Here is a 12,198-nt window from a genome sequence, read left to right on the forward strand (position 1 = left end):
CTCTCCCTGTCTTTCTGCCCCGCCCACTCTTACATGCACACTCTCTCTCTCTTTCTCTCAAAATAAATAAACTTTAAAAAAATTGGTTATAGAATACTCAATTGGGGTCACCACAGAGTAACTGGTATCAGACTTAAACTACTGTGGTAAAAAATTAAACTCACACACACACACTTAAAACCTGGACAAAATATATGAAACAAGTATTGTAGACATTAAGCAGTGACCAATACAGGACTGTGATCATTGAGGGGAAGAAGGGCAGCACATAAGGTGAGCTCCACAGTTCACCCAAGCTTTCTCCCAGAGGATATATTCTAGGCCAGAACGTGGGACCATGGAGTAGAGAAGCAGAACAGTATCTCACTGGTTAGAGGAAGGAGACTTCAGAATTAAAGGCTCAGAGTTCAGTTCAGATTAAAGGTGCAGGGTGCTGGGGAAGTGAGGATGCTATAAAAAAGGAACCGAAGGGGCACCTGGGTAGCTCAGTCAGTTGAACATCCGACTTCTGCTCAGGTCACAATCTCACAGTTGGTGAGTTAGAGCCCCGCATCGGGCTCAGTGCTGACAGCTCAGAACCTGGAGCCTGCTTCAGATTCTGTGTCTCTCTCATGCTGCCCCTCCCCACTCGTGCTCTGTCTCTCTCAAGTAAGAAATAAATGTTAAAAATGTTTAAAAAGGAACCTAAGAATTCTGTGTGAAAACTCTCCTCAGGTCTTGGACAATTCTTGGTCATGTCAGAGCAGTAGCTAGGAAATAGGGTACAGAAAGAGTGTGCTTGAGAGATGTACCTGAAAGGAACTGAGGAAGGCAGGATTAGGCAGAAGGAAAAACTGACTCATAATGCAGTTGCAACTGAGGCCTCAGCCATACTTTAGATCTACTAGGACCATTGAAAATTGAACCAATTTGAGGAAAGGGGAGAGGCCTTAGTGCTCCCAGCTTAGCCCCCAGGTGGGGGCTTATCTTGGGTAGGACAGTTCCCTGAGGCACTTCCCAGAGAGGGACACAGCTATGAGCTGTCAGTCAGATACTTAAGCAGCTGGAGAATGGGTGCATTAACCCTAAGAGGAGATTTAGGTTGACCTTAAAGTATCCACTGGAAGTTGCACTGATGATTTCTTCCAAACATTTAAGTAATAAATAATACTGATCTTACACAAACTCTTCCAGAAAATAAGAAAGGAGGGATTACTTCTCAACTCATTTTAGAAAGTCAACATAACCTTGACACCAAAACTAATAAGGACATTATAAGAAAGGAAAAGTATAGACCAATAGCTTTTATGAACAGACTCAAAATTCTAAATAAAATATAACCAAGTAGAATCCAGCAATATATAAAAATAAAACATCAGGGGGTGCCTGGGTGGTTCAATTGGTTGTGTCTGACTGCAGCTCACGTCATGATCTCACAGCTCGTAAGTGTGAGCCCTGCATCAGGTGGACTGTGCTGACAGCTCAGATCTTGGAGCCTACTTCGGATTCTGTGTTTCTGTCTCTCTCTGCCCCACCCCCACTCATTCTTGTTCTCTCTCTCTCTCTCTCTCTCTGTCTCTCAAAAAATGATTAACATTAAAAAAATAATTTTAAAAAAACATCATTACCAGTTAGGATGTATTCTAGGAATACAAGTTTGGTTTAACATTCTAAAATCAGGGTGATTATTAACAAAATAAAGGAGAAAATCCATAGATTCTATTTCAAAAAATGGAGAAAAAGCATTTTACAAAATGCAACATTCATTCACGCTTTAAAGTTTATTTATTTTTGAGAGAGAGAGAGATCACGAGTAGGGGAGGGACAGAGAGAGAGGGAGACACAGAATCTGAAACAGGCTCCAGGCTCTGAGCTGCCAGCACAGAGCCTGACGCAGGGCTCGAACTCATGAACCATGAGATCATGACGAGCCAACGTCAGATGCTTAACCGACTGAGCCACCTAGGTGCCCCATTCATTCAAGCTTTCAAAAAATTCTCAGCAAATAAACATAAAAGGAAGATTTCTTAATCTGATATGAAGTATCTATCATATTCAATGGTAGAAACATTGAACATTTTCTCCCAAGGTCAGGAACAACAGAAGGATGCTCTCTCACCGTTTCTATTCAATATTGTACTGGAGGTCCAAGCCAATGCAAAAAGGCATGGCAAAGAAGTAGAAGATAAAAGATTAGAAAGAAATAAAGTATCTTTATAACAAATAAATGATATGATTGTATATGTAGAAAATCCAAAATAATTTACAAGCTATTGGAATTACTACATCTTAGTAAGATCACTGGCAAGAAGATCAATATATAAAATTCAATTTTGTGTATATATGTATATACATATATGTGTATATAGATGTATAAGTTACATATATAATATATGATTATATATTATGTAATATATATAATATTATACATAATTAAAGATGAACTTCTTAAATACCATTTACAAAAGCATTAAAAAAATCACAAACCCAGGAATAAATGTAATGAAAAATGTGTAAGACCTCTACGCTGAAAATTATAAAATATTGCTAAGAGGAATTGAAGAAGACTTAAATATATGGAAAAATAATCTATGTTCAATATTGTTAAGATATCAGCTCTCCTCAAATTGATCTATAGATTCAATGCAATCCCAATCAAGTTCTCAGCAGATTTTGAAGACATCGTCCTCAAGAGTTGGTCAACTTACATTCCAGGTATTAAGGTTGACTATAAAGCTACAGTAATTGAGAGAGTATGTTGGTGCCGAGATAGGGAAATAGGCCAGTGGAACAGAATAAGAAGTCCAGACAAAGATGCATACAGTCAGTTGATTTTAAGATAAGGGTATTATTGCAATTTAGTGGGGAAAGTGGTTCTTTTCAGTACATAGTACTAGAGCAGTTGGTTACCTGTATGGAAAAAGAATGAGCCATGGCCTCCACGTCACACCATATATAAAAATTAATTTTAGTGGATCATAGATCTATATATGAAAAGTAAAATAATAAACTGTCTAAAAGAAAACATAGGGGAAAAATCTTCATGTTCTTGAGGTTGGCAAAGATTTCTTAAACTGGACATAAAAAACACTAATCATGAAAGATAAAATTAATAAATCTGGCTTTATAAAAATTAATTTCTGTCAATAAATGACACCAAGAAAGTGAATAAGCATGCCATACACTGGGAGAAGATATTCCCAGTGCATACATCTGACAAAGGATTCATGTCAAAATATATAAAGAACTCCCCACCCTCCCCACCCCCGCCAAATCAATAAAAAAGACAACCCAGTTACAAACTGGACAAAAACTTAAACTTTTGCAAAAGATCTCCAAATGTCCAATAAATCTATGAAGAGGTTTTCAACAACAGTTTTCACTGGGATTTGTAATTTAAATCCACAATGAGATATCACTACACACTCCTCCAGAATGGCTAAACTTTAGGACTGACGCTATCAAGGACAGTGATGATGTAGAGCAAGTAGAACTTTCACACATTACCGGTGGAAGTGTAAATTCATCCACCTAGAATTAGAAAACCATTTAGGGGTATCTGTTAAAGTTAACCACATTACTCAGCAATTATACTTCTAGATATCCTATCCAAGGCCTATGAGTGTCTGTGTTACCAAAAGACATGTGCAAGAATGTCCACAATAGTTTTCATAATGGCCAAAAATTGATCAATAGGAGGTTTATAAACAAATTGTAGTATAATTATACAATGGAATATTATATCGCAATTAAAAAGAATAAATTCGGGGCGCCTGGGTGGCTCAGTCGGTTAAGCGTCCGACTTCGGCTCAGGTCACGATCTCACTGTCCGTGAGTTTGAGCCCCGCGTCGGGCTCTGTGCTTACTGCTCAGAACCTGGAGCCTGTTTCAGATTCTGTGTCTCCTTCTCTCTCTGACCCTCCCCCGTTCATGCTCTGTCTCTCCCTGTCTCAAAAATAAATAAAATGTTAAAAAAAAATTTAAAAAAAAAAAGAATAAATTCAACAGCAAATATAAATCTCAAAAACATCATGTTGAATGAAGCCAAAACCAAACAGTATATACTGGATGAACTGTATGATTCTGTTTATAGAAGCCCAAGAATAGGGAACTAATTTATCATGATAGGAGTAGTAATTCTATTCAAAACAGTGTTTTTACTAAGGAATGAGAGAGAGAATTTTTTTTTTTTTACTGAGAAGGGGAATGAGGAAATCTGGTGTAATGAAAATATTGTTTTGATTGAGACGGTAGATACACATTGCATAAATATGGTAAAATACAAGTAATATGTATGTGCCCAATTTCACATGTTGGGCAGTTTCATCTCCTCACTCAGGGAGAAATTGGAGACTTTTTCTTTGGAGAATACAAAACAGAAGATCTCTGTATTCAGGGGCACCAAGTACAGATGAGGGAGGGACGCCATACCAAAAATTGGGGGATTAAGTAATCCTATGCATGCCAAATGCTGGCTCACCCCATTCTAGGTTCTTGTCCTCACTATGTTTCCTGAACTGAAAATTTACCTTCATGTCTCATTAGCCAGAGTTGTATCATACACTCAATCATAAGCTAATAAACAAGCTAGGGAATGTGCAGGATTGTTGTGGGAAGGACTCCCAAGAAGTCAGGACAACCTTGATGGTGTCATCACCATCATCATTATCATCTTACCATACAGACTTGTCTGAATTGCCTATTGGACCAAAATTACACGAGTATTCCTGCAGCCATTATCCTGAGTACCTTCTCCAAACTGACAGAATTCTAGGTTAGCTCATGGAACAGCCACTGCAGGGACCAGGGCCTCCAGCCGCCTCCAACATACTGCTTCCTTTGTTCAGGATCCAAATTCCCAGAAGATTGCTTCTGATTTGGCTGAGCCTGAGTAGCATGCCAATACCCTGTTTTACAGGAGGAGGTAGCATCTGGCCACTTTGGCTTCCTTGGTGAAAATTGGGCACTACCTCCTTGACTCCTCACAATGACAATTTCCCATCCAAGGAGGATGGTGTTCAGATGCTGCATAACTCCAAACAAATATTCATAACAGCAAAAAGTCATGAAATGGCTTTAACAAATCTTGAGCTAAAAATCTAATACAATTTCCCATTATTTATCCTTGAATTTCCCTGATGCCTCTTTGGACAGTCTCATGTCTTTCTCTGCTCCAGTAGCACAGAGCTGTGAATCTCCTTGTGGTGATTCAATACACAGGCTGTTCCCAGTTTCTAAGAGTTCACAACCTCCCCCCACTTACCTGTCTTCTCTGGTACAAAGGACTGGTGTGTGATTTTGACTGTCTCTGCTGTAAGTTCTATCCCTTCAATCAATGGTCTCTGTTTAGCAAAGACTCAGTATAGCGGTTTGCATGTGTGTATAACAGAAAACAGGTTTGAACAGTTTTCCCTTTTAACAAAATCTCACTAGAGTACTATATGCTTTTGGATGTAGGGACCAATTCCTGCTGGAAAATATTGCAATATTAATTTGCAGTGAATGATTAACATTGCCAAGCCAACTCCTTAATATTTCATAAAACAAAGTTTGTTTTGGATCCCCCTAAAAATCGGTGTTTCTTATTCTTGCAGGTCTCAGCAGCCCAACTTGTTTTGCATATGGTTGCATGTTTAATTAGTGGCCCTTCTGTAAGTGTCTGCAATTAGCACTGTGATGATTTATAAAATAACTCCTTTAAAGCTCCATTTAGCTAGCAGAACTGCACAATCAGGCATAATTAATTCATCATTAATAAATCATGGCTGATTAACTAATCTGTTTATTACCAACACATTACTGAACAGCTCCCACCTGAGCACAGCTAATTTTTCTATGCTGAACAAAACTGGAAGCTAATAAAAATCACCACCACCACAGCCCCTCCCAGACTGCACTAAGCAGCAAGTATATTGGTATGGTCAGAGATTTTGAAGCAATATACATTTTAAAGTGATGCAATCAAGTTGTATAGGCAGTTATGGCTTTGGAGGGAAGAAAGCAGTGGCTACATGTGGAAGTCTGAAGACCAGTGATTCTCAAACTTCACTATACACAAGAATCACCTGGAGGGATTGTTAAAAACCAGATTTCTGGTCCCCACCTGCAAAGCTCCTGATTCAGTAGGTCTGGGATGGGGGCTGAGAATTTGCTTTTCTAACAATTGCACCCAGGTGATGCAGATGCTGCTTGTCCAGGGAGCACACTTGGAGAACCACACTTCTACCCTTTCTCAGATTCTGGGAATGACTCACAACTGCCATAAATCTCAATTCCTTTCTATAGATTTTAATAGTTTAAAACAACAACAATAACAATAGCTTTCCATATTACTTATCTGTCCTTGTACTCACGTGCTATCTCAACTGGATTGATCATGTAAGAATTACTTTCTTTTATTTCTCTGCCCCCACAAAACCTAACAACCAAATTCTAGATGTAGAAACTCCAGACAAAATGCAGACATACTTTGTGTATTCATCTCTGAATCTTTACTCATGCCCCCTTCTGTCTAAGCGCTGTTCTTCAATACTCCTCTGACTATGCCATAGCACTTGCTATCTATGCCATACGAAGGCCCTAATCACAGACCAGCAAGAGTGCTCATTATCTTTTCATGAAAGGATGAGCCCGGTCTCCCCAGTTACAGTCCCTGGAGAGCTCGGTAAGCTCCCTCTCTAATCTCCTTTGCAGCTTGCCCCCCAGCTCTCTAACCCACCAGCTTCTAGCACAGTGTCTTATACACAGGAGACAGCAAAGTGCTTTTTACCAGCCATGTCAGATTGCTGAACAGCAGATCTGACCTACAGGCTGCAAATTCAGATCCCAGCTGGGCATCTAACTTGCAGAATACATAGGAGCAACAGCAAGGGAGATTTCCACCCTGAAAAGAACTTGAAAAGAGGCAAATAAATAATCTACCCTCTGAGGGTTAAACCATAAAAAATATATAATAACAAAAATTTTAAAGGCAAATCATAGAAAAGAAAAATGTCAACTTAAAGCAGTGGTTCTCAACCAGGGTGATGGATTTTGCTCAACATCGAGGATATTGGGCAATGTCTGACAACATTAAATAAATGGAATGGCTTTACTATAATCTGATCAAGGTGGAAAGACAGGGCTGGTCAGCGATGGAGACCCTGGGAAAGGTTGTTCGGGGAGACAACATCAGCAAGGCCCAGCCAAGTTGGATCTAGGAGAAAGGCTGAGCTGTGCTGTGTGAGGCAGGTAACAGTGAACTCTTATCTCACACGTGCAGGCTAAAGTCATAGTGTCTTCCTAAAATACTGTAAAAAAAAAATCATAAGACAGGAAATAGACACATTACCTGTACATTCAATAACATTAAGTAATTTTTTTCTGTTTTTTTTTTAATGCTGTAATGGTTTTCTATTGCCGTGTAACTATTACCATAAATTTAGTGGCTTAAAACAACACGTTTGTTGTTTCACTTTCTGTGGGTCAGGAGTCCAGGCATGGTTTAGCTGGGTTCTCTGCAAGGCTGATATCAAGGTGTTAGGAAGGGCTGGGTTCTCCACCTCATGGTCACTCAACTGAGCTGAAAGATCTGCTTCCAGGCCACTCAGGTTGTTGGCAGAATTCAGCTCCTTGCTGTTGTAGGACAGAGGGCTTCACTCTGGTCCTGGCTGTTGGCTAGAGGCTGTTCTCAGCTTCCAGAGGTTTCCCCACCGTGGTACCTTGCTTCCTCCAAGCCAGCAAGGGAGAAAGAGATTCCAGCAACACTGGCACGACAGCCTTATATGAGTAATATAACCATGGAATCATGTACATGTAATCACATATATCCCAAAGTATCTTTGTCATACTTCCTTGGTTAGAAGCAAGTCATACTCAAATGGAAGTGATTATACAAGGGCATAAACACACGGACACAGGAATCATGGGGTCACCTTAAGAGTCTGTGTACCATATCATTGATACTGGTATTGAAGTAACTTTTTTTTTAGTTTTAATTTTATTTATTTTTGAGAGAGAAAGAAAGACAGAGTGGGGGAGGGGCAGAGAGAGAGGGAGACAGAGAATCTGAGGCAGGCTCCGTGCTGTCAGCACGAGATCATAACCTGAGCTGAAGTCACAGCTCAGACACTTAACCAACTGAGCCACCCAGGTCCCCCAGAAATGAGATTTAATTTTAAATATACCATTTAAACTGTGAACCCCCCCCAACTTTTTTTTTTTAATTTATATCCAAGTTACTTAGCATATAGTGCAACAATGATTTCAGGGGTAGATTCCTTAATGCCCCTTACTCATTTAGCCCATCTCCCCTCCCACAACCCCTCCAGTAACCCTCTGTTTGTTCTCCATATTTAAGAGTCTCTTGTTTTGCCCCCCCTCCCTGTTTTTATATTATTTTTGCTTCCCTTCCCTGTGTTCATCTGTTCTGTGTCTGAAAGTCCTCATATGAGTGAAGTCATATGATATTTGTCTTTCTCTGACTAATTTCGCTTAGCATAGTACCCTCTAGTTCCATCCATGTAGTTGCAAATGGCAAGAGTTCATTCTTTCTGATTGCCGAGTAATACTCCATTGTATATATATATATACCACATCTTCTTTATCCATTCATCCATCAATAGGCATTTGGGCTCTTTCCATACTTTGGCTATTGTTGATAGTGCTGCTATAAACACTGGGGTGCCCCTTCAAAACAGCACACCTGTATCCCTTGGATAAATACCTAGTAGTGCAATTGTTCGGTCATAAGGTAGTTCTATTTTTAATTTTTTGAGGTACCTCCATACTCTTTTCCAAAGTGGCTGCACCAGTTTGCATTCCCACCAGCAGTGCAAAAGAGATCCTCTTTCTCCGCATCCTCGCCAACATCTGTTGTTGCCTGAGTTGTTAATGTTAGCCATTGCCATTCTGACAGTTGTGAGGTGTTATCTCATTGTGGTTTTGATTTGTATTTTCCCCTGATGATGAGTGATGTTGAGCATTTTTTCATGTGTTGGCCATCTGGATGTTTTCCTTGGAGACATTTTGCCTGTTTTGTTCATGTCTTTTGCCCATTTCTTCACTGGATTATTTGGTTTGGAGGTATTGAGTTTGCTAAGTTCTTTATAGACTTTGGATACTAACCCTTTATCTGACATGTCATTTGCAAATATCTCCTCCAATTCCATTGGTTGCCTTTCAGTTTTGCTGATTGTTTCCTTCTCTGTGCAGAAGCTTTTTATTTTGAGGAGGTCCCAATAGTTCATTTTTGCTTTTGTTTCCCTTGCCTCCAGAGATGTGTTGAGTAAGAAGTTGCTGTGGCCAAGATGAAAGAGGTTTTTGCCTGCTTTCTCCTTGAGGATTTTGATGGCTTCCTGTCTTACATTTAGGTCTTTCATCCATTTTGAGTTTATTTTTGTGTATGGTGTAAGAAAGTGGTCCAGATTCATTTTTCTGCATGTCGCTGTCCAGTTTTCCCAGCACCACTTGCTGAAGAGACTGTCTTTATTCCACTGAATATTTTTTCCTGCTTTGTCAAAGATTAGTTGTGCATATGTTTGTGGGTCCATTTCTGGGTTCTCTATTTTGTTCCATCGATCTGAGTGTTCTTGTGCCAGTACCATGCTATCTTGATGATTACAGCTTTGTAGTACAGCTTGAAGTCTGGGATTGTGATGCCTCCTGCTTTGGTTTTCTTTTTCAAGATTGCTTTAGCTACTCAGGGTCTTTTCTGGTTCCATACAAATTTTAGGATTGTTTGTTCTATCTCTGTGAAGAATGCTGGTGTTATTTTGATAGGGAGAAGTAACTTTTTGTTTTTTAATTGAAGTATCATTGACATGATTACTTTCTTTTTTAAGAGTCCCTATATTTTAGAGCTAAATTCAGAAATATTTACCAATGAATGTATATGACGTCTGTCTGGAGTTTGCTTCAAAATAATCCAGAGGGGGAGGAGAAGTAAGTGGAGGCATAAATAATTGGCCATGAGTGGGAAATTGTTGAACCTGAGTGATAGGTTCATAGGAGCTCATTATATATTCTCTCTACTTTTCTTATATGTTTGAAATTTTTAGAATAAAATTAAAAGTAAATAAAAAGACAGCCTGTGTATCTATTGCTACAAAACTAATTACCTCACAACCTAGTAATTTAAAACAAACATTTATTATCTAAGTTTCTGTAGGTCAGAAATCTGGCACAGCTTATGCTGGTGTGTCTGGTTCAGGGTCTCACAAGGCTGCAGAACTACAGGTATCCCAGTCTTGAGGGGTTGGAGGATCTGCTTCCAAGCTCATTCGTGTGGCTGTCGATCAGCCACTCCTTATGGCAGTTCACAAGGGGCAGCTGGCTTCCCACAGAGCAAGTGATGAGAAACACACACACACACACACACACACACACACACACACACACACACCCCTACCAAAACAGAAAATGCAGTCTTTAATAATATAATCTCAGGAGTGATATACCATCACTTCTGAATATTCTATTCGTCACACAGACCAACCCTAGTGAAATGTGGGAGCGGACTGCACAAGGGTCTGAATAGCAGAAGGTGGGATCATTGACAGCCATTTTGGAGGCAGGCTACCATACATGGTGCATAAGGCAAAAACGGAGTGCTGTCCAAATTATTCTTGAAAATCCTGTAAATAACCTATAAAGCATAGAAGACAGATATACCAGTGCACAAGCCCAATACTGCCAGTTTTTCCTCTAGTGCTGGAACACTTCACTGTTTTGTTGAGTGCCAGATAAAGTTGGTGGCTTGAATTAGGGACCATGGGCATTCCAAAAATAAATATACTTAAACCCTAAAATCACATTTGGCCATGCCATGAGCATGTATAGTTAAATTCAAGTAAATTAAATGCATTATGATGGGATTCTAATGCATTGTTAGAGTGGGAAAGCTTTTGTCTTGGTGACATCTGCCATTTAGGTCCATTTTGCTGACTCTCTTTGTTTCAGCTCCGCAGTAATAAAGCAGCTGTCTGATTAAAATTTGGCTTCCCAGGGGCGCCTGAGTGGCTCAGTCCGTTAGGCATCCGACTTCGGCTTAGGTCATGATCTCAAGGTTTGTGAGTTCGAGCCCCATGTCGGGCTCTATGCTGACAGCTTAGAGCCTAGAGCCTGCTTTGGATTCTCTGTCTCCTTCTCTCTCTGCCCCTACCCAACTTGTGCTCTGTCTCTCTCTGTCTCTCAAAAATAAATAAATGTAAAAAAATTTTTTTAATAAAATTTGGCTTCCCAAACATATATGCAAATGCTGAAAAAAATGCTCTGCTCTAATCCATTCCATGATTATTACATGTCTCATTATAATATTAAAAATTGGTATTCTGGCTTTATACATCAGTCTCTATGCACTAGGTAAATGTGAGTCTGCATCTGAAAGATAGATTCACTCTTGGTACATTTACATAATAGGCTTCTGAGCCTGCACCCCTGTGCCCCTGGGACTATGATGAATTTACCCTAGTAATGCCACTCTAGGAGGTACCGTCTGAGTGACCTAAAAATCTTCCCCAGGTGTGGCAGCTATATTCACCATACACAGCACATATCCATGAGCTCCCCCACATTTCTCAGTTCCCTTGCTCTTAGATGGTGTATGTGACCAGTTCTGACCAATAAGCTGTGAACAGAATTGACACCTATCATTTCTGAGCCAAACATAGTGAGATTTCCATGCACTCTTTCCTCCTGCTGCAGCAGCCATGGAGGCCACATGTTGAAATAGCAGAGTGCAAAATCAGACTAAAAGTACACTTATCAAGGGGCGCCTGGGTGGCCCCGTCAGTTAATCGTCCAATTCTTGATTTCGACTCAGGTCATGATCTCACAGTTCATGGAAACAAGCCCTGAGTTGGACTCTGCGCTGACAGCACGCAGTCTGCTTGGGATTCTCTCTCTCTCTCCCTCTCTCATTGCCCCTCCCCTGTTGGTGTGCTCTCTCTCTCTCTCTCTCTCTCTCTCTCAAAATAAATAAACATTTTTTTAAGTACACTTATCATGATAGGCCCTGAGTATAAATAATTGTTGAATTGCTATATTGCATACCTGAAACTAAAACAACACTAATATAATTATACTGGAATTTTAAAAATAAATAAATTTTTTAAAAAAGAACTTAGCATATATTTGGGAGATAAAATTCAGACCCTTTCAACTATGCATTTATATAAAATCATTCATACAATTCAGTCCCAGGTTGAGAAAACTACACTCTGTGAAAACCCTCCAGTGATT

Source organism: Acinonyx jubatus, chromosome D2 (genome assembly GCF_027475565.1).
Source record: "Acinonyx jubatus isolate Ajub_Pintada_27869175 chromosome D2, VMU_Ajub_asm_v1.0, whole genome shotgun sequence".
NCBI classification, from domain to species: domain Eukaryota; kingdom Metazoa; phylum Chordata; class Mammalia; order Carnivora; family Felidae; genus Acinonyx; species Acinonyx jubatus.